This window comes from Chrysochloris asiatica, unplaced genomic scaffold (genome assembly GCF_000296735.1).
Source record: "Chrysochloris asiatica unplaced genomic scaffold, ChrAsi1.0 scaffold00012, whole genome shotgun sequence".
NCBI lineage: Eukaryota > Metazoa > Chordata > Mammalia > Afrosoricida > Chrysochloridae > Chrysochloris > Chrysochloris asiatica.
The window spans coordinates 17,935,582-17,958,366 of record NW_006408530.1 but is presented as its reverse complement, the minus strand read 5'-3'; the positions used below and the strand labels follow the sequence as shown (position 1 = coordinate 17,958,366).

Sequence of the window (22,785 nt, the reverse complement as noted above, 5' to 3'; positions counted from 1 at the left end):
AAATACTCTCCGCTCCATCGCCAATGGAACCAAGATCAAAAATGTTTCAGGAAGCTTCAGGTGAAGTGTTAGAAACAACTATTTCATAAACAGATGTTTTACCATCTACTGTTTCATGACTGAGACTTTCAAACGTAAACAATTTATAAGGAAAAAAGTGGACCATGTCAGATTTGAGAAACAGAAGGGAAAATCAGAAGGGTGTTTTGTCAGGAAATATAGTTAGGGCAAATCTATGATTATAAACTGTTTAGATATATTCTCAACTTTGAAATCTTTTTTTTTTTTTTTTTAAATCTTTCAAAGTTTAATTATTTCTCTTTTCTCTTCCCCTCTGCTTCTCCTTTTCTCTCCTGCCATCTTTTTTCTTCTCTGTTTCTCCTTTTCTCTCCTCTCCCCTCCTTTCTCCTTCCTCTTTGCTCTTGTACACTGGTTTGGACTCTTGCCCTTAATCTTTTTACAGGGACTAGAGTTCTTGGTTCCTTCATGTTTTCCCGCCTCATCTTGTGCCCTCTTCACCACCCTGTACCCCATTTTCCACTTGAGTTTGTTGAGGAGCCACTGCTTCCTGGGCACCCTCTTGGCCTCAGCCTTGTTTAAAACAAACAAAAACAAGAAAGTTTCTATGTGTCAAAGTTAAATTGTGCTCCACAGGATTTTCAATGATTATTTTTTAGACATAGGCCTTTCTTCTGAGGTGCTTTTTTTGCTGAGGATGAACTAAGCCTATAACCTTTTCAGTCAGTAGTTGAATATGTTAGTCATTTGCACCAGTCAGGGAACTGCTAATCTGGCTTCTTCTTATTTTTAGATGTCATCGAGTTCATACCAACTCATAGTAACCTCACATAACAGAGTAGAGGTGGTCAGTAGGCTAAAATCTTTACAGAAGCAGATAGATAGGTCTTTCTCTTGTGGATCCACTGGATGGATTCGAACAGTCATCCTTTTGAACTTGCCATCACACCATGCAGTTAATCCTCAGTCTTGTTGCTGCTGCTACTGCGTGCTGTTGAGCTGGTTCCAATTCATAGCTATCCTGTATTCCGTTTCTGAGGCTGTAAGTCCTGGTAAGGTGTTGTACCACAGGACCTCAGGTGGGCTTGAACCAAAAGGTTGGCAGTTCAAACTCATCAGCCACTCCCTGGAAACCCTTTACTGGATCACTATGAGTTGGAACTGACTTGAAGGCACATTTGGAGCAGAAATTTGAACTGCTGACCTTGTATTTAGCAACTCAATACATAACCCACTATGCTATCAGAGCTCCTTCTAGCCTGTTTGGTGGTGGTGGTGGTTATGTGCTATGGCGTCAGTTCTGACTCACAGCAACCCTATATAGGGTTCCTAAAGCTATAAATCTTTACTGGGTCAGAAAGTCCATCTTTCTTCTGAGAAGCAGCTGGTAGATTACAACAGCAGCCTAACTGATTACGTTACCAGGACTCATTTTAACCATTTTTTATAAAGGCACATCATATATGTTTATATTTCTTAATGGTTATATCTTAGTTAAAAAGAAATAAAAAAAAATAGTCTCCCCCCTTTCTTGTGTTGTTTGACTTGAATTACATTTTACAACTCACATTAGAGACAAATCTTTATTTTTTCTTATTGCAACTCTTTTGTGTCAGCTCATTTAACAAAAGTGATCTAATACTGAAATAAAGAATATACTAAAGAGTATACTAAAACTTATTTAAAAAAATAAAATAAAATAGCATAAATAAGCATGAAATATTGGTACCCTGCCTGGTGGTGGTCGTGTGCCATGGATTTGATTCTGATTCATAGTGTTCTTGCATAGGGTTTTAGAGGTTGTAAATCATTACAGAAGCAGAAAGCCTCATCTTTCTCCGACAGAGCAGCTGGTAAGTTTGAATGGCTGACCTTGAAGCTAGCAGGCCAATTAACCCACTGTTCTCTCACGGCTTCTTACTCTGTCTAGATCCTTTGAGTGGTGGATACTGATGGTACCCTGCCTCCCCCAGCTGCTTTGAGTATGACTGGCAACCACAGTTGTCTTCTCTGGAGAATTGTCTTCTGTCAATGACTGACTAGGAAGGAGATAGTTTTCAATAGGCTAGTCCCTTTGCCTTCAGGTGTCTAATGTTGTGGTGTGATTTGTACTCCAGAGCTTCCCTGTGGGATCTACTAAGGTATTCTCTGAGCCCACATTCTTGCCTGACTCTGTTCTTCCTTTCCTCCCCTTCTCCTCAGAAGACTTTCTCAATAAATCATTGGAACAAGACTTCCTATCTCAGGCTCTGTTTCTGGAACACGGTTCCTAAGACATTAAAAAACAAAACAAAACAAAAAAACTTCAATAAACTTTTATTACATCTTCAGTATATATGAAATGTCCAGTAATAAGAAGGTAGATGGTCATTAGTAGAATAAAACATTAGTTTCAACAAAACAGCATAAAAACTGCAGCTATTTTGAGTTGTGACAAAACTTCAGCATACACAGAATATCTTCTGTCTCATTAAAAAAGGAAATATTTTGTAAGGAGATACAAATATTTACAATGTTATTAACCTGGAGAAACCTCATGAATGAGGCAGTGTCTTGAGTACTTACGCTGTTACTAAATGTATGGTTTCCAAAATTCTCTCACTTTCAATACTCAAGTAAATCTCATACCATCACAAAAGGCAGGGATAATTCTGAGCTTTATTTTGCATATGTGAAGAAAGTGTGTCTCAGAGAGGTTAAATGACTTGGCTAGCAAGTTCTGTAGCTCATGCCCAAACCCAGATGTCTTTGTGGAATATGAGGCTGTTGTTGTTAAGTGCTGTAGAGTTGGCTCCAAATCAGCGAGTCAATGCAGATTGAAACATTGCCCAGTCCTGTGTCATTCTCACAATTGTTAGTTTGAGCCCATAGTTGCTGCCACCATGTCAATTCATCCTTTAAGGGGTCTTTCTCTTTCTCTCCATAAAAAGTATGATGTCCTTGTCCAGGGACTGGTTTCTCCTGAAAACATGTCTAAAGTAAAAGCGATGAAGTTCACCATCCTTGCTTCTAATGAGTATTACGGCTGTACTTCTTCCAACACAGATTTCTTTGTTCTTCTGGTGTCTATGCTACTTTGAATATTCTTTGCTAACACCCAATTCAAATGCATCAACACTTCTGAGATTCATTTTCCAACTTTTATATGCATATAAGTTAATTAAAATACATATGGTGTGGGTCAGGCACACCTTAGCTTTCAAACTGCCATCTTTGCTCTTTAGCACTTTAAAGAAGTATTTTGCAGCAGATTTGCCCAAAGAAATACGTTCTTTGATTTCCTGACTGCTGCTTCCATAAGCACTGGTTGTGGATCCAAGCAAAATGAAATCTTTGATAACTTCAATCTTTTCTTTATTTATCATGATGTTAATTATTGGCCCATTTTTTGAGGATATTGGTTTTCTTCACATTGAAGTGCAATCCATACTGAAGGCTGTAGTCTTTGGTCTTCATCAGTTAGTATTTCAAGTCATTTTTGATTCTAGCAAGCAAGGTTGTGTCATTGGCATATGGAAACTTGGTAGTGAATCTTCCTCCAATCCTGATGCCATGTAAGATTTGATGATTAAATTATCCATAATCTTAAAGTTTCATAGGTTGATTCTTCATAATTTGTTGTTAAATCTATAGGACATCCTCAATGATTCACCTATTGGTTTAGAGTTAATCTTAGGAAGAGTAGATAATTATATGCTAAATGTATGTTTTAGATATCCATGGATTCCTGGTGTGGTGCTGCAGGATAGGCACTGGACTGCAGACCACAAGGTTGGCGGTTCAAACCCATCAGCTGCTCCTCAGAAACCATGTACATGGTCACTATGAGTCAGAATTGACTCAAAAACACTTAACAACAACAACATTAGTTATCTATTGCTGGGTAACAAATTACCTCTAAATTTAGCTGCTTATAAAACATACATTATCTTGTTTCTGTGAGTTGAGAACTTGGGAATGGTTTAGTTTGGTGCCTCTCTCTTATATATACAAATTTATAATCAAGATGTTAACCAGGGCTTGCTGTAGGATAAGCACTGGACTACTAACTGCAAGGTCGGCAATTTAAACCCACCAGGTGCACCTTGGATACCCTATACAAAGGCTCAATTGAGAGAGGGTCTGCTTCCAACTTCACTCAGTTGGCAGAATTCATAAACTTGGAGGCAGTAAACTGAGGGCCTAAGTTCTTCACTGGCTGGCAGTTGGAGGCCTCGTTCAGTTCCTTGTCACTTGTCCTTCCTATATAGCCACTCACAATGTGGCAGCTGGTGTTCTTCAGAACACAAATGAGAGAAAGAGATAGAAGGCAAGCAAAAATGATGACAGTCTTTTTGTAACTGAATCTTGGAAGTGACATCCCATAGCTTTTATGGTATTCTATAGGTTAGAATTGAGTCACTAGGCCCAGCCATCACTCAATGGTAGGGGTGGGGAGTACCAGAAGGGAAAGATTATTGGGAATCATTTTAGAGACCGCCTACCACAATGTTTCATTTTGCTTCCTCATCTGCTAGGCCCAACAACTTGGCCCAGCCCCCATTCTCTCTATAAGGAAGCATTGAATTATTTTCAATATGTTAATTTCATGGGTTTAGGCATATGTACTCTAGTTTAATGCTTTTTCTCACTTGTTCTTCCTCCCACCCACTCTTCAATTTCTCTTCTCCTTTTGCTCTTCCTTTCTTGCTTCCTCTGCCCTTTACTTCTATCTCTACTCACTTCTGTTTCAGATGCCCTATATTGTCCTCTCCTCCCTTCTCTTGCTCTTAATCTCACTTTCCTTTCTGGACCTAACTCCTCTATGTCTCTTCCTGTGGTCATAGCCCTTACTGTTTCTCAATGTATTCACAGGGACCATGGACTACCAACAATTTTAGATGCTGGCTTTTAAGTTTCTAAATAACGATTTCATTCACTTATTTGGTCTAATCTTTCCACCAAGTTCCTCTGGAAGTTGACACCATGATGAAGTGAGTCAAAGTGCTATTTATAGAACATTGAAAATCTTATTTTAAAGTGTAGGATAGAAATTTTGCCCTTACTTCTCCATGCATCATGTCAGGTCTGAATTATATCTAAGTGATAGTCTTCTGTGTTTTATGTTAACTTCTTTAAAAAGATAAGAAGAAGATAGTGATGATAAGACAATGGTAATGATGCAGGCCTAAATGCCCCACTATATCACTTATCTAAAATTACCTGCTTAATCCTTGCTGAGATGGAAAACATTATTTCCAGTACAAAACACAGTTTGCATCAATGAAGGGATGCAACGCTGTAGCAGAACGATAGCAGATGTATAGCTTGGCTATTATAACCTCTAAAGATATGATGGAAAAATGTTTTTTATCAAACTTTTATGTGGAATTCAGGGAGAAGTTAACAATATAGCTATTTTGTTTTAAATTTTCAGCAATAGAAGATGCTCTTACAGTAACTATTTCATACAGCAGAGAGTATACTCTCATATGGGATGATGTGCAGTATTTACCCTGTTTTGGTGTAGGGTGACTGACAGCGATGCCATGGCTTGTTTTGTGAAATTAGGCAAAGATTCTTGAGGTGAAAAAGTGATTAGAATATGTTCAACTCAATGATATGTATGTTCAGCCTTTTGGCACATGCCAACTGATTTTATTACATGACCTACTGGCTAGAAAACATCAAAAAGAGTAGTCAAATCATTTGTAGAACAGTTGTTTAGTGAGTTAGAATGAATGAAGTCTTTAGTGAGTTGTGGGCATCAAATTCTGTTCTAGTTTGTTTCTTGCCATGCCCTAGTCTCTATCTGGGATGCCCCAGGCACTCTTTTTGAGGACGCTTGACCTAATAGTCATATTTCAGAAACTACTGATTTGGTGCTTGCTGATTGAGTTTAGACTCTGAGGAATCCGGCTGCTGGATTACATACAGACTAATGACCCATCAGATGCTAAAGGCAAAAGCTTAAAGTGCACTAGTGAATTAAGCTACAGCATTGTTGGAAAGGAAGAATTTATTATGTCATTAAACTGAATTCAATAAGTTTATTTCTTTAGATGCAATGCACTGAGGGAAAAGTAAGAAATTAATTTTAAACAAGTGTTACCATTTTTCTTTTGCTTTCTCAGGTAAAGGATACTCACGTGAAACTGAGGCCAGATATTTCATTGAGATTGAAAGAAAGCCATTGAAGAGGGATAATAAAATGTGAACACTGAGCATGACTGTTTACCCAGGCACGTACTTCTAAGTTCAGAAACTATTTTCTTCAGTTAGTAAACACAGAGGAAAATCAGCTTGCCTAATTTTATGATACCCTGGGTGAAGTTTTCAGGGACTTTGAATAATATCTCAGAGGTTAACTGATACAAAGGTGTCAACAATAATCATGGTTGATGCTTAGAGCTTAATATAAAACTTTAGAATTGACACAAAATGAAAATCAAACTGGAGGTCTTGGACTTCAAATTTAGGAATTATTGTAATGATATAAAGAAAATTATCTTACATATGACTATAAAATACAAAAATGTAAACATTTGATGTTTGATCTTTCTACATATACATAGAAACATATAAAATGTTTATTAATAGTAATGTAAAGACACAGATACAACTACAGTGTATTTGTAGCCTCTGCCATTTATCAACCAAAATAGTTTGATAATCTTCTCAAGTATAGCATGAATTTAATGTTGGCTCTGTAGAGTAAGCACTGACATGCAAACCAAAAGGTTGGCAGTTGGAATCCACCAGTCACTGCGTTGGAGAAAGATGAGGCTTTCTGTTCCTGCAAAGATTTATAGCCTTGGAACTTGGCTAAAAATAATTACATTTTATCATAGCTGAAGCCTTAGTTCTAACAGTGGAGAGAGTTTCAGTGTTTGTATTTCAGATAATAAAATATATTTCCTATTAATGAATTGCATATAGTGGTATCAGAAAGAATTCAAATCCTGAACAGATTCTGATCATTATTTTAACTGATAAGTTCCATAGCACACGGCTTTTGTCAAATAAAAGGAAAAAAACACCCCTATGCTTTAAACAAGTGTTACCATTTTTTGTCAATTAAAAGGAAAAACCCTATGCTTTAAACAAGTGTTGTCACCATCTATGAGGTAGATTTGTGCCCAAGGAACTGGACTTTGTAATTTCATTAGAATTCTTTCCTATCACATGATACACAATACCCCATGCTTAAGATGAACATGGAAATAATACTCAGTGGAGCTCTTTTTCCCTTCTTCATCTTATTTCTTTTATTCAGTCATTCCTAAAGGTCACAGCTTGTTAAAGCTAAGGATTTCAAGCCAACCAGATTTAGAATTTTCTTTTTTCCTCCCTCCTTCCTTCTTACCACTAGACTTCCTCTTTTTCTTTCTTATGTTGGACTCATAAAGTTCATTTTAATTTGATTATTGAAATTATTTACATCTTGGACCAGTACCAAGAATAACAGACAAGAAATCTTCCGTCCTAGTTATCCAATGTATTTAGTAATGCAAGGAATGTATCTGTATCTACATCTAGATATATGTATATCTATCTATACATAAAGAGTCTTGATGTGGTGCTGTGGGTTAATGCATCAGACTGCAAAGTCATTTGAACTGCAAGCTTTTCCCTATGATGTTCACAAATGGTAAGGTAAATTACATCTTAGGAGGAAAGGAAAGTGGAGATGTTAGTTAATTTGGGCTTTGTGGCCCCTTCAGTTTTCCCAAATGAGCCTCAAACCACAATTCCAGGATGAGCATTTTACCTGATTTATCTGACAATGACTGCTTTACCAAGATGGAAAGTTATAAGGAAAGGAGTGTCACAGACAAAGGTGGCCATGGCTGTTCATAGAGATCTCCAAGAGAACCATTAAACGCTCGCTGATGGAGTGTCAGAAAGGAAACCAATTTCCACTGCCAAATACAGTAGTAAACACATCCCATGTATTAGGATCTCCTAGTGTGCCATGTAGGATAAGCACTGGACTTCTAATTACAATGTTGGTGGTTTGAACTCACCAGCCACTCCTTGGAAACCCTACTCAGGGTTGCTGTGAGTGGGAACCGACTTGACAGCATTTAATGCGCCAACAATAACAACAATGTATTAGAGAAACTAAATGTTTACTTATATTTATAAAAACATGGTCTTTACACTTGCCTGACAAGCCTATTGTGAAGGCTGAGTCAATGATGCTCTTAGAATAGTGAAGAGAACATAGAAAAATGCTAAGTATTAATAGATTTTTATTCATACATTCATTCTGTACCTCTCAAAATTTAATGTTTGTAAGACTCTCCAGAATCTCTTAGTAAAATGCTGATTCTGACTCAATAGGTCTGGGCAGAGACCTGAGAGTTTGCATTTCTAACAAGAATCCAGATGATGTCAGTATTTATGATCCATAGATCCATCTAAAGGAACAAATGTTTAGTGAGTTATCAAGATACTTAGTTAGAGTATGACTGTATGAAGTCATACTGGTTTATGGTCATCTTTTACTGATAGGCTGGAGGACATCGAGAAAGCAGCTCCACATGATTATTTTATATGAATTTGCTGCTTCTTGTCTTGTGCTATAAAGTAAGCTTTCCTGAAATCTGAAGGATTATATGATCCTGCATGGAAAAAACTGGGATCTGATGCATAATGTATACTCAGCAAGAGAATCAGGGTGACAGGGGGCATACTCCAGCTTTCCAAGTAATTTCCATTGCTCTTTGAGAACCAGTAGGGAATTTGGGGTAAATGGGTGCTTTGGGAGAATAAATATCCATTTGTAAATTTGAGAAACATTTCTCTTTTTTTGATGAAACGGTTTTCCTGATGTGACCTTCCAAGTAGATCTTCAGGGTTTCACTGCAGTGAGCTTCAAGTGTTCTTGATTACCAACAGGGGATGGTGAGAACACCAGTTGTGCTGTATTTTTATGTTTCAGTCAATATCGGCCCACTGCCACCTTATGCAAAACAGAACAAAATGTTGCCCGCTTCTGCACAATCTCACAATTGTCACAATGCTTGAGCCCACTGCTGATGCCAATGTACCAATTCATCTTGTTGGGGGTCTTCCTCTTTTTCGCTGACACTCCACTTTATAAAACATGATGTCCTTCCCCAGGGAATGATCCTTCCTGCTAATATGTCCAAAGTATGAGAGACTAAGTCTGTCCATCTGGCTTCTAAGGATCTTTCTGGCTGTACTTCCAACACAGACTGGTTTGTTCTTTTGGCAGTCCATGATACTTTTAATATTCTCCAACACCATAACTCAAATACATCAATTCTTCTACATTCCTCCTTATTTGTTGTACAAATTTCACATGCATATGAGGCTATTGAAAATAGCATGGTTTGGGCCAGGCCCAACTCAATCGGTAATCTGACATCTTTGCTCTTGAACACTTTAAATAGGTCTTGTGCAGCAGATTTGCTCAATGCAATACATCGTTTGATTTCTTGACTGCTGCTTCTGTGAGGGTTGATGGTTGATTGGAGCAAATGCAATCTTTGACAACTTCAATCTTTTCTCCATTTATCTTGATGTTATTTATTGGTTCAGTTGTGAGGATTTTGTTTTCTTTACGTTGAGGTGCAAACCATACTGAAGACTATGGTCTTTGATTTTTATCAGTAAGTATTTTAAATCCTCTTCACTTTCAGCAAGCAAGGTTGTATCATCTGCATATTGCACTGTAGGTGATTGGAAATGTGATGTATGAACCTTTTCTACCTTTCCAGGATTTTAAATTTCTGATTCTTTCGTTGAAGGAGCTATGGTGGCATTGTAAGACGAGCACTGGACTGCTAATTTCAAGGTTAGCAGTTCAAACCCACAAGCCCTTCTGTGGGAGAAAGATGAGGCTTATATTCCTGTAAAGATGTATAGCCTAGGAAATCCTATACACGGTCGCTATGAGTCAGACTCAACTCGATACCCATGGGTTTCTTTGTGTTACCCATGTTCCTAGGTATCAGGAACTTATCTGATTTTTATAGTAACTTTTCTTGAAGTGTAATTTCTCTTTCACTGATTTTTTTCTTTAGTTCCAGCCAGTTGTTACTGGTTGCTGGTTTTGGAACAATTTAATTTGGAAAGCACAAACCCAATAAAATACCTGAAGCAACCGTATTTATTTTACTGTTCCAGTATCTTCAATGATCAATGACTGTGAAGAAAACCTAGGTAAGAATAAAGGTCTTGGAATGATCACTTTCTAGAAAGTGAGATATTAATAGTACAAAAACAAGAGAAACAAAAACCAAAAATCAGTATTTCTACTACCTCATAAGGCGCTCTGGTAGTGTAGTGGTTATGAATTGGGCTGCTAACCTCAAGGCTGGCAGTTCAAAACTACTAGCTGTTCCATGGGAGAAAGATGAGGCTTTCTGCTCCCGTAAAGATTTACAGCCTTAGAAACCCTGTGCAGGGTCACTATGAGTTGGAACTGACTCTACGGTACTTAACAACAACAACACTGCCTCATATGTGGATGTCATATTTGTAAATTCACTTGAAATAGATATATATTTTTTTCCTCAGGTCCTCATTCCAGTTAACATTTCACATTCAATGTATTTTGGTAATTAGGAATGTGATGTATGAACCTTTACTCTCTCTCTAGGGTTTTAATTTGTTTCTTTCTTTGAAGGAGCTATGATGGGATTGTAGGACAAGCACTGGGCTATTAATTTCAAGCTATCTAGAGACAGACTTTTCTCTTCCCTGTATATTTCACACTATCTGTGGTAATAGTTCACCTATTTGGTGATATGGGTAAAAAAGCAGCTGCCATTTATGCATGTCACTATGCCCCATAGGTTAAAAAAATGTATGCGTCGTCTTTATTGACAAGAAACTTGTCAGTTGTTACTAGGTGACTTTTCAGACATGGGTATCTGGTTTTCCAGGTAACATGATAAGAGAAGCAACAAACTGAAAGGGACTAAAGATTACTAGAAGAGTAATGTGATAGTTTATGTAAAGGGTTCTTGTTAAGTGCCCTCGAGTTGGTTTTGACTCAGAGAGATCCTGTATAGGGCTTCCAAGGAGTGGTTGGTGGGTTTGGATAGCCAACTTTGCAGTTAGTAGTCCAGTGCTTATCCTATAGCACAACAAAAGGAGATCATTAAAAAACAAACTGAAATTGTAAAATCAGGTACAAGAAGTGGAAAATGAAATGTCCAACTTAACCTATTTACTTGTGGCAAACAGCTCTTTATATGCCAACAAGCTTTGGTCATAAATAGACATAATGTTGGCTCGGTGTGGTGCTGTGGATTAATGTACTGGACTGCAAGGTAGCTTCAACTGCAAGGTTGGTAGGTTAAGCTCACCAGTCACTCTGGAACTCTACACAGGGTTGTTACGAGTCTGAACTGTCTCGACAGCACTTTACAACAACCACAAAACAATCAAGTCTCTGGGTAGTAGAAATGGTAAATGAACTTGACTACTAACCAAAATGTTGAAGATTCCAGTTAATAGAGAGACACACCCCAGAAGTAAAGCTTGGTGATCTGCTTGAAAAATCAGCTAGTGAAAACAATATGGAGCATAGTGCTAAGTCAACTCAGTGGCAGCCGGGAAAAAACAAAGTGGTTTAAGAAAGGCAAAACTTATCTTTGGCTTACTTTGACTCAGAACACTAAAAAAATTATAGCACTAAAAAATTTACAGTTTAAAAGTGTTTCCATAAAAATTATTTTTAGAATTTTGATAAAATATTTTTATTTTATTTCAAAACATACTTTTTCCTTGATTATGCTTGAAAATCAAGCATTTATGTGATTCTCTCTTGAATGAAATTTATAAATTCTCAATATATAGAAAAAAAATAGATTCAAAGCTAGAAACAAGATTAGAAGTTTGAGTTGCATGGAAGTTTTGGTTTTTATTTACATTCGAACTTTGTATGAAAAGGATGACTTATCCTTGTCCTGGAAAAGGACATAAAATGTAATTAGGGATTCTGATTAAATGTTGGAATTTATAGCTCCAAGTATCTCCAAAATTGACATGGTTGGTGGGTTATTTTTTTTTCTGTACCATGATATCTTCAGTTGAAAAGTACTAAACAAATATCAACCACTGTGAATTCTATGGAATTTTCAAATCTCTCAATTTAACAACAAACTGCCAAGTGGCTTGCTGGGGAAGGATGGTTCCATTGGGAGGATCACAACAGCATTGGTTTTATGATGATGACCGAACTCATTAGTAAAAGCTCAGCTCTTACCTGGTTTTGTTCTCAGATTATTTCAGAAACTTTCTGTAATAATATTTTATTATGTTTTAGGTGAAAATTTACACATAAAATTAGTTTGCCCTTTATCAATGTTTACACAAATTGTTCTGTACCACTGTTTACAATTTTTATAATGTGTTGGCATACTCATTATTTATCTTCTATTTGTTCTTTTTTGTTGATTGAAATTCCCTTCCTCTCCTTGTCCATTTCATCTTTGCTTTGAGGAAACATTGACTACTTGCTCTCATGTTATTGTTGTTGTTAAGTACCGTGGAGTCATTTCTGACTCATAGTGACCCTGCACAGGGTTTCTGAGGCTGTAAATCTTCATGAGAGCAGAATGCCTCATCTTTCTCCCGAGGTCTCATGTTGTTCCTTTATGTAGTTCCTTAAAAAATAAAAAAAAGTTAAAAATCAGTTTTCCATCGAACAGTTCATACACATTTTGTTTCATGTCATTGATTGCAATCCTCATAATATAATGGTATAGGCTGGTTTTTTTTTTAGTGTAAATACTTTAGTAGAAACTAAAATTTTAAACTAAATTAATTTCAGTGTTGTTGTTGAGAGTTGTTGAGTCAGTTCTGACTCTTTGTGACTCTGTGTAGTTTCCAAGGAGCAGCTGGTGAGTTTGAACCGCCAGCCTCATGGCTAGCAGTCATATGGTTATCAGACAGTGTTTATCATATACCAGGACTCCTTAGTTTTCAGTAACTATAGTAAAAAAGATATTTGTAGTATGTCTGCTGAATTCTTGATGTAGAGTATATACCACTTGATGTTGACTATGTAACACTGAACATTTTACCTTAACATTGATGACTGACTTGCATGGTACCTGTGTTTCTAAGGTGAATCTTCAAAGTATGTGGTATGCCTTTCATTACCTGTCAAGCACAGACAAGGTGAGACAATTCAAAAGAGTCTTCATTAGCTGATATAATTAAAGAATGATATGATAATTTATCTATATATTTATTTTTAAATTGCAGGGTAATCCATAATATTCAGCACTGACCAGAGTGCAAAATTGTATATAGTGAATCTTTCTTAAACCAGAAACTTTATGTTCTATTGTGTATTTTTAGAAACCCATCATATTAATGACAACAGATCTACAGTGTAGGAAGTGGTCCATGAAACACTGAGCCAATGAAATTTGAAAGAACTTTCATAAAAGTAAGATGTAACATTATCTGCTGGCCTCAGGAAGCAGAAAAAGCTGATAACACACACACACACACACACACATACTCATGTGTCATCATACACACATCCTCACTTCCACATTCACACAAATGCTCATTCAGGCACACACACTTACACGCATCTTGGTTCTTATCCCAAACTTCACGTAGAAAGCAGAAAGTTTAAAACTCTTCTGATACAAGTCTAATTTTTGACTAAGATTATCAAGAGTTGATCAATTCTATTGCTAACTTGAAAATATTGGAATAAAGCAAGAAGTTTAAAGACACAGTGATCCCAGAGTCAATCACAGATTCCTACTGTATCTGTTTCAATCAATGCACTTCTGTCCCCACACCATCTTAGAAGCTGAATTGTTTTTTTTTCACCTCAGTCAAAACAATGTCTGCATGCATGGAAAACTTCAGGAACCCAGAAGGAATAATTGTTCAATTAGTAACTATAACAGCCAATGTATACGAAAAATAATACGCATTCTTCCTTTTCTATCTCTGTACTCCTATCCTCTTCAGCCCTGGCCTCCACACCATCTGGTGTCACTCACACAAAATAAGGGGATATTTTGTTGTTCTTCGCTTTCCAACAATCCACAGATAAATGTTCCTTTCTGGCTACAGCTTTCAATGTTACTTTGCTTTTTTATTGCTTCCTAAAGATTTTTTAAACCAATGGTATTTGTACGATTGTTCTTTGGGGCTACACATTATCTATACTTTTGTCTCAGAATCTTTGGAACTTTGTAATTCCAGCTATTGAATTTTAGAGTTACCCAGGTGGTAGTTATTAACTGACATGTCATGGTTCATCGTGAACAAGCAAGGTCAACAAACTTGTTTTTCATCATGACTGGTTTTAATTTGAAAGAGAGCTTGTTACCTATTTGATAATGCTTCACTGAAGTTCACCTATTTCAGGTAGATTAATAGCTTGTTCAGGATGAGGAGCCAGGGGCCCTGTTGGAACTGTGCTGCAGGTTCAAGGTTCAAACTTCAGAAAGTATGAAAGTCCTTGTTTTTCTTCTACCTATTTGCTAGTGCATGCCTTAGTGAACTTTTATACTTGGTAACACTTGAACAATCACAGGTTGAGATCTTATAATAATAATAGGAGCCATGTTATATAATTAAGAAAGAATTGTATGCTGATTATGCCTGCCAGATTGGAAAGTTTTCAGTTTTGAAGAGCATGGGGTTGGTGGGATGTTTAGAAAAAAATTGTTTTCCTCATCATTCATTAGGAAAAATATTCAAAATCTTTCTAGAATGGGATATTGCATTTCAGACAAATACAGACATCACAGGTGTCATTAGCTTGAAGTAAATAGATGAGAAAAGCTGGTCATGTTTGGAGCAATTCATGATGGTGATCTATTAATGATTTCCTTAAATGAATGCCTGCTTAAGTGCATTATCCCATTTTAAAGCTTGTTCTAAGTGATGGCCTAAAAATTTGTCTTCAATTTAGGAAGGGATCTATATATATATAAGGAGCTCTGGTAGTGTAGTGGTTACGACTCGGGCTGCGAACCTTAAGGTCAGCGGTTCGAAACTACCAGCCGCTCCGCGGGAGAAAGATGAGGCTTTCTACTCCCATAAAGATTTACACCCTTGGAAACCCTGTACAGGGTCGCTATGGGTCAGAACCGACTCGATGGCGCTTAACAATATAGATAATATATTTAAAACTCATTCATGAAATAGATCAATGAGCACAAAAGGAGTAGCAGCTTGCTATGTCCTTCTGGAGAAGAAAAAAAATAAAGTTGCACTTCCCTGATACTATGATCTTCATGAATGACAAAATAGTAGAAATTTCAACTGAGATTTTACTCCTGAAACATTTAAAATAACCTTATTATTTGAAGATTAAATGACAGTGGAAATACTAATGATGTCTCTGTATTGAAAACAGCTTGGCAATCTCTTAAACTGAGAGGCTTTTAAAGAAACTCTCCATTTCACATAAGAATCTGATATTTGGATCTCCCAACCAGTCTGAAATGTAGTTTACCTACATAGATTGGCTATCTAGGAGCTTGTAAACAAATTCATAAATTTGTCATGCTGATTATAGTGTTGGCAAACACAATGGCTGATCATGTTATAAATGTTTATCAACACCCGCACTCACCCACCTGCTAAGAGGTGCTACGCTTTAATGAAATTGTTTGAATATCAAGGCTGGTTGCTAAGATACAATGTTCTTGTTACCAGGGATGTGATGCTTGCAGATTTCTGTTATCAAATAATGATTAGAGATGTGCTAACCTCAAGGTGCTCAGTGCAGTGAAAGGTTTACTGAGCTACAAATTAGTAAACTGTCTGCTTGAGCAGACACTGGCAGGAGAAACATGTGCCTCATCCATATACAACTGGCATTTTAAAAGAAGACAAGGGAGGATAGCCATGAATGACTGGTCCCTGAAAGTTTGCCATGGATAAGTCTACCTACTCTATTGCCCAGCATGATACATCTTTAGTCAGCTGGGGAATGTGTTGAAATCCATTGCCAATCACTCCCTCTATTCCTATGAAAAATCCACTCTTCATGTTTTCTTTAAATTTTATGTTATGGAACTATTAATTTTAAGAATATTCCATCTTTCAGTGAGAAATACAAGTATATAAAACATACAATCCTACTGAATAGAAATACATTTTAACTTGTACACATTTTAAAATATAATGCAATATCTAAGGGACTTATTGGTATAAACACTACATTTAGTATGATGCATTTTGAATATAATGATACAATATTTAGATCAAGGATTCAACTCCTCCAGAACATCTAATCTAATATAAAATATCACCATGTAAGTGTTATTATTTTTTTAAAATGTTTTATTGTGAATTGTGTGATAGTCTACATGGGAGAACATTAGCTTTACATTAATTCCATCATCTATCATTTCATTGGCATAGTTACCATCCCGTCCATGCATCCTCACCCAGCCACACCCTGTAAGTCTGCACCTCCCCCCACCATAATCCTCAGCCCCTTTCCATCTCCTGATCCCGAGTCCCCAGCCATATCATCTCTTGACGTCATCTTCTTTGCCTTCATCTCAGGCCTCACCACTTCTCTGGGTAGGATCCCACTCTCCGGTTTTCTCCATTGATGGTCCTAGGGTCCTCCGCTCCTAGACTGAAAAGTTAATCACTCCCCTCCTTGCTACAAAATATCCACCTTTAGATTTCCAACCCTCACAATCAGTCCTGATAACAATTATTCACCATTGCATCACAAGAGACCCATCTGCATTTCGTTTCATCAGCCCTTCCTGGACAGGCTGGATACTATTCACTGGAGACTCTACCTCCCTTTGGATCTAGGTTCCCTCTTGAAAGCTTGTAAGCCAGTCACTTCTTACCTTTGTATGCCTCCCCCCATTTTGGGTTGCCAATGTCCAAGTTGCCCATCCCTGTCTACCCTTTGTGTGGAGGGGGTGGGAATAGTTCTTGCAGTGCATTTATAGGTGTAGGTCATGTTTATCGAATTGTATCAGATGACACTTTTTTCCTCTTCTTTCTTCTTCGGGTTGAGCTCTGTTTATCCAGTCATTGAAGCCAGGTCAAAAGGGTATCATCTGCAAGTGTGGGTGTTCTTGCGTCTGTCCAGCCTCTTTTTATCGGCTGGCCGCCCCACTCTCCACTCTAGACCTCTGTGGCTGTGTCATTGACTCTGAGCCCATGAGTCCCCAGGTGTTGCCTCGTTACTGGCTGACCAGGTCTCCACCTGGGTTCACAGTAGTTTGCTGAACAATGTAGGGCTTAGCTGGCCACTTTATTGATGTTCTTCGGTCACTTCCCCTTCTGGGTGACATGCGTGTTTGTCAATGAAAACGTATATTTCCCTTGTGTCTTAGTCTTGGAAGAGAATTTGCACTGAGAGGATCCAACCACTTGCCTTGATGTCTCCTGGGCAGGCCACCTGTATGTTCTTGTGGTAACAGTCGGACTGCCCTTATTATTTTGTATTTTTCCTCTAGGTCCTTCTTTTAAGAAGTATCTTCTGGTTTTCTAGCTGCTCCCGGCTGGTCTGCTTGTCCTTTCAAGTGGAAAATTCCCCGTCTCTGAAGGTCTGGATGTGGTTCGGGCTTCCACCCATACTCCCATGTAATGCAGAGGTTCCTCAGTAAACCTCCTTCACTGGACACATTGTAGCCCCATTTTAGGTATTCCGATCAGTTATAGGCTGAAGATGGGCTTACAAGATTTCCATGTTGATATTTTTGGTTATTCCTTTCTTTTCCCCTCCAGTGTCTGTTTTATAATATATTGCAAGGAAAACCATGATTCAAAAGACAGCCAAGCATCTTAACATTATTCCTCCCTTTTCCCCATTCCATCCATGTCTCAGTCTCTGTATTCCAGAGCCTTGTTGTTCCAAGGCTGTGCCTACATCATTTTTTACCTCTGTCCCATTTAGCCCATTCATACCTGTCTAACTGTTCTCCCATCTGCTTTGTTCTTCGATTCCCCTCTCCCTACTTGTATATTGCCCCCCTACCCAATACCCAAATTATCTTGTGTCTATTCCCTGCCCTGTACTCCACCTTCCCCTCCCACCCCTATCCCTACCCCTACATCCTAGCAACCAACTAAGAATCTACTTTAGTGGATTAGTATGGGTTCTTTTGTAAGTGTTATTTTAATTTTTACCTTCTCTAATCTAATACAATGGAGATGGGCAAAGCCATGCTGTCTAGACTGGTCCAATTGTTGAGCTTGCTGAATTAGGACCCGAGTTGCACTTCTGGTATGTAAAATGGGATGCTCTGAGTAAAACACTTTTACATATCAAGTATTCACATGATTTTTGTGATGCTGTTGTTGGTATGTGCCATCAAGTGAACTTGAACATGCAGTGAGTCTCTATGATAGAGTAGAACTGCCTCATAGGGTTTCTAGGCTATAATCTTTACAGTACCAGATTGCCAGATCTTTTATCTCTTGGAAATGCCAACCTTTTGTTTAGCAGTCAGCTGCTTAATTATTGCATCACCAGAGCTCTTTTTTATTTTATGATAGTCCTCAGGATTCCCAAGTGCTGTAGTGATGATGACTAGCAATATTTCAAAAGTGTGTGAGCAACGACACTTCTGGTGTAATGTATAATTTTTACCCTTGTTACCTTATTAGGAATTGTAATTATGTGGATCAAAGATCTGAGGGATATTAAATTGACTCCTGCATGCTCCCTTAATAAAAATCAAAGTTGTAGATATATTTTAATAATGCAGGTGTTAACACAAAATGATTTCTGGATATAAGATCTGCCTTCTATTAGATCAGGAAGACTGCAAGAAAAATGAATGAGTCTGGTTTTGCTCACCATTGTACAAGCATCCTGCAGGAGAATGCCAGAACAAGGCAGGTGCCCTAGTAATAAATAAAGGATATCCAGATTCAGGAAAATGTACTAATATCTGTAATAGATACTAAGGAGATTATAATTTTATTTTATTTTTTTTGCCTTTTGTGCAGAGTACAAAGAGATTCAATGGAAAGTATAACAATATTTTATAGTTGTTAAATAGATTGTTATACAAGTGTACATAAAAAAGAATTGCTACAAAATCATAGAAACCTTTATTAAACAAAAAATCAAAATGTGAAGCTCTTGTTTCTTGACATATCCTTCATCCAGATCTATATAGTTCTTAAAGCAGAGTTTCCATCTCTTTATTCCTTCCCAGAAGAAATTCTGTGATCTTCAACATGTCAAAATGGCACTTTGGGTATCCTTAAAGGACTCAAATTCATGTTCCACTAGAAGTTCTTTGAGTTTTGGAAACAAAAGAGACAGGATCAGAACTATTGGATTTATGGGGAAAGGTTTTCCAAGAAAATTTTCACAGGACAGCTCTTGTGAACCTTAAAAATTGAGCAAGTAATTTGTCATGATGGGGAGAAAAATAAAAAATTCCTTGCCACAGTTTTCCTAGCCCTTTAAAAAAACCCAACCTTCTTCATAGTAAGTCCTCATGATTGTCCTGTGTCCTTTAAGAAAATTGATCAAGATTACCTCTTTGGAGTTCCAAAAAACAGTTGTTATAGTCTTCCAAATTTACCTCTCTGCCTTGAATTGAACTGGCCTAGCAGATCCCCTTGGAAGCCACTGTTTTAATTAGACCTTTTTCTCTGGATCATGTTGGTAAATCTAAGGCCCATTCCCTGTTGCAACTCATTCCATAAAATCCTCTTCATTGCTTTGATCTTGCTTAAAAGACACAAAACTCTTTTTTTGTATTATTTTTTATTTGAAGGCACCCTCTTGAGACTAAGAGAAGCGTGTTACTGAGAGAGCTTGTCTACAGCCATCTTCGGCATAGTTTTCCTAGCCCTTTTTCAAAGAGACATATTGAAACACGTTTTGTTTGGAATAAACCCAGGTAGGAATGGAATCCTAGTAGCAATACATTTTGACTTGCCCTTGTAAGCACCAATATACAGATGAGGGAACCAAAGTATAGAGGAATCAGAATGAATTTTCTTAACCCATATGTGACTGAGCTGAGTTTGCATTCCTATCTCTTATAAGCCTTTTTCCACAAACCTCATACGTTCCTTTGTATTGCGAGAGCTGACTGGGGAAGATGGGGCTATAGTCATGAAGACACAGGTAAGGACGCATTTTAATTCAGTTATCATTATATGTCTAATAAGTTAATTTCGACTTATGGTGTCCCTATGTGTGTGAGTGTAGAACTATAGTGAAGTACTCTGACCCTCCACCTTACTAAACATGATATCCTTCTCCAGTGACTGGTCACTCCTGCAATATGTCCAAAACATGAGAGACGAAGTTTGGCCATCTTGGCCTCCAAGGAGCACTCTGGCTGCACTTCTTCCAAAACAGATCTATTGGTTCTTGTGTCAGCCCATGACACATTCAATATTCTCCTCCAACACCATAACTCAAAAGCATTAATTCTTCTATGGTCTTCCTTATTCACTGCCCAACTTTCTCACACATATGAGGTTATGGAAAATACCATGGCTTGGGTCAGGCACACCTTAGTCCTCAAGCTGACATCTCTGCTCTTCAACATGAGCCATACCAGGGCAGACTACCACAAGAAGAAAAGCCAGGATTTCTTGACTGCTGCTTCCGTGAGTGTTGACAGTTCATCGAAGAAGAATGAAGTCTTTGACAACTTCAATTTTTTCTCCGTTGATAAGAATGTTGTTTATTGGTCCAGTGGTGAGGATTTATGTTTTCTTGACATTGAGATGTAATCCATACCAAAGGCTGTGCTCTTTGATCTTCATCAGTAAATATTTTAAATCTTCTTCACTTTCAGCAAGCAAGGTTGTATCATCTGCATATCGCAGGTTGTTAATGAATCTTTCTCCAATCCTGATGTCACGTTTTTCTTCATATAACCCAGACATCTTGGATTATTTGCTCAGCATACAGGTTGAATAAGTATGGTGAAAGAATACAACCTTGTCGCACACCTTGCTTAATTTTAAACCATTCAGAGTTCCCATGTTCTGTTTGAACAACTGCCTCTTGGTCCAGGTACAGATTCCTCATGAGCACAATTAAGTGTTCAGGAATACTCATACTTCTCAATGTTGTCCATAGCTTGCCATGATCCACACAATCAGAAGCCTTTGCATAGTCCATAAAGCACAAGTAAACATCTTTCTGATATTCTCTACTTTCAGCCAAAATCCACTGGACATCAGCAATAATATCCCTCATTCCACAGCCTCTTCTGAATCTGGCTTGAACCTCTGGAAATTCTCTGTCAATGTATGCTTATAGCCGTTTCTGTATTACCTTTAGTAAAACTTTACTCACATGGGATATCAAAGATACTGTCTGATGATTTCTGCATTCCATAGAACATCTGAAGAACAGATTTGATACATTTAAACACTAAAGATGAAAGACCAGAAGAGTTGTGGGATGATATCAAGAACATCATACATGAAGAAAGCAAAAAGTCGTTGAGAAGACAAGAAAGGAAAAGGTCAAGATGGAGGTCAGAAGAGACACTGAAACTTGCTCTCCAGCGTAGAGATGCTAAAGCAAATGGAAGAAATGAGGAGGTCCAAGAGCTGAACAGAAAATTTCAAAGATCAGTTCGAGAAGATAAAGCCAAATATTGCAAGAAAATGTGCAAAGATCTGGAGTCAGAAAACCAAAAAGGAAGAACATGCTCAGCATTTCTCAAGCTGGGGGAACTGAAGAAAAAATTCAAGCCTCGACTTTCATTATCGAAAGATTCTCTGGGCAAGTTATTGAATAATACAGAAAGCATCAAGAGAAGACAGAAGGAATACACAGAGTCACTGTACCAAAAGGAAATAGTTAATGTTCAACCGTTTCAAGAGGTAGCATACGTTCAAGAACCAATGATACTGAAGGAAGAAGTCCAAGGTGCATTGAGGGAATTGGCAAAGAACAAGCCACTAGGAATTGATGGAATGAAAATTGAAATCTTTCAAGAAAGTGAGGCAGCACAGGAGGCACTCACTCATCTATGCCAAGAAATTTGGCAGACGGATTGGAAGAGATCCATAACTGTGCCCATATTACCAGGAGGGGCCATAACATACTCCTCCATAACCCGATGAGAGTTCTTTTTCAGCACAGTTATTTTCTAGCACATCTTCAGATCTCAGGTAGAGGCACCTGTCCTCCAGGACCGACTTCATCGGCTCCAAGTTGTCAGTGTCTATGCCACGGAGCCGGTTGGCAAAGGTGATGGCTTTCTCCAGCCATTCCATGGCCTTGCAGCTGCTCCAGGTGTTCTATTACCTTGGCGGTGACCTGACCACTTCCCTGAGGCGGGAGGCGTGGGTTATGCTCCCGGCTTGTCCTTCCACTTGCCTTGATGTCCGGGCATTTACCTGAGGATCTGCCTTCAAAGTCAAACCTCGCCAGCTGCTCAGAGGAACCGGTAGGCCCAGCAGCCCTACCCATGCCCACATTTCTCTCCTTCTCTGCATCTGTAGGGTCCTCCATAAAGTTTCAAGTGGCTGACTTTTGGAACTAAATCATTTTTCTGAGGCAACTCTGGGTAGACTTGAATCTCCAACCCTTAGATTACCAGTAGAGTGCATTAACTGACCGCCCAAAGATTCCTGTTACATGCTTTGTTGTTGTTAAGTGCAATCAAGTCGGTTCTGACTCATAGCAACCCTGTATAAGATTTCCAAGGAGCGGCTGGTGAGTTTAAATGACCGACCTTGTGATTCAAACAGACCTTGCAGTCCAGTGCTTTATCCCATAGTACCACACCAGGACTCCATATTGTGCTTACTTGATGCTGAACATACAGGTAGGCATATGAAGAATAA

General features: G+C 38.1%; 1 pseudogene; it reads right to left on the bottom strand.

Annotated features, from left to right (window-relative positions):
- LOC102817566 overlaps positions 1 to 22,416 on the bottom strand; it is an 84,766-nt pseudogene extending 62,350 nt beyond the window's left edge.
- Between the last annotated feature and the right edge of the window lie 369 nt (positions 22,417 to 22,785).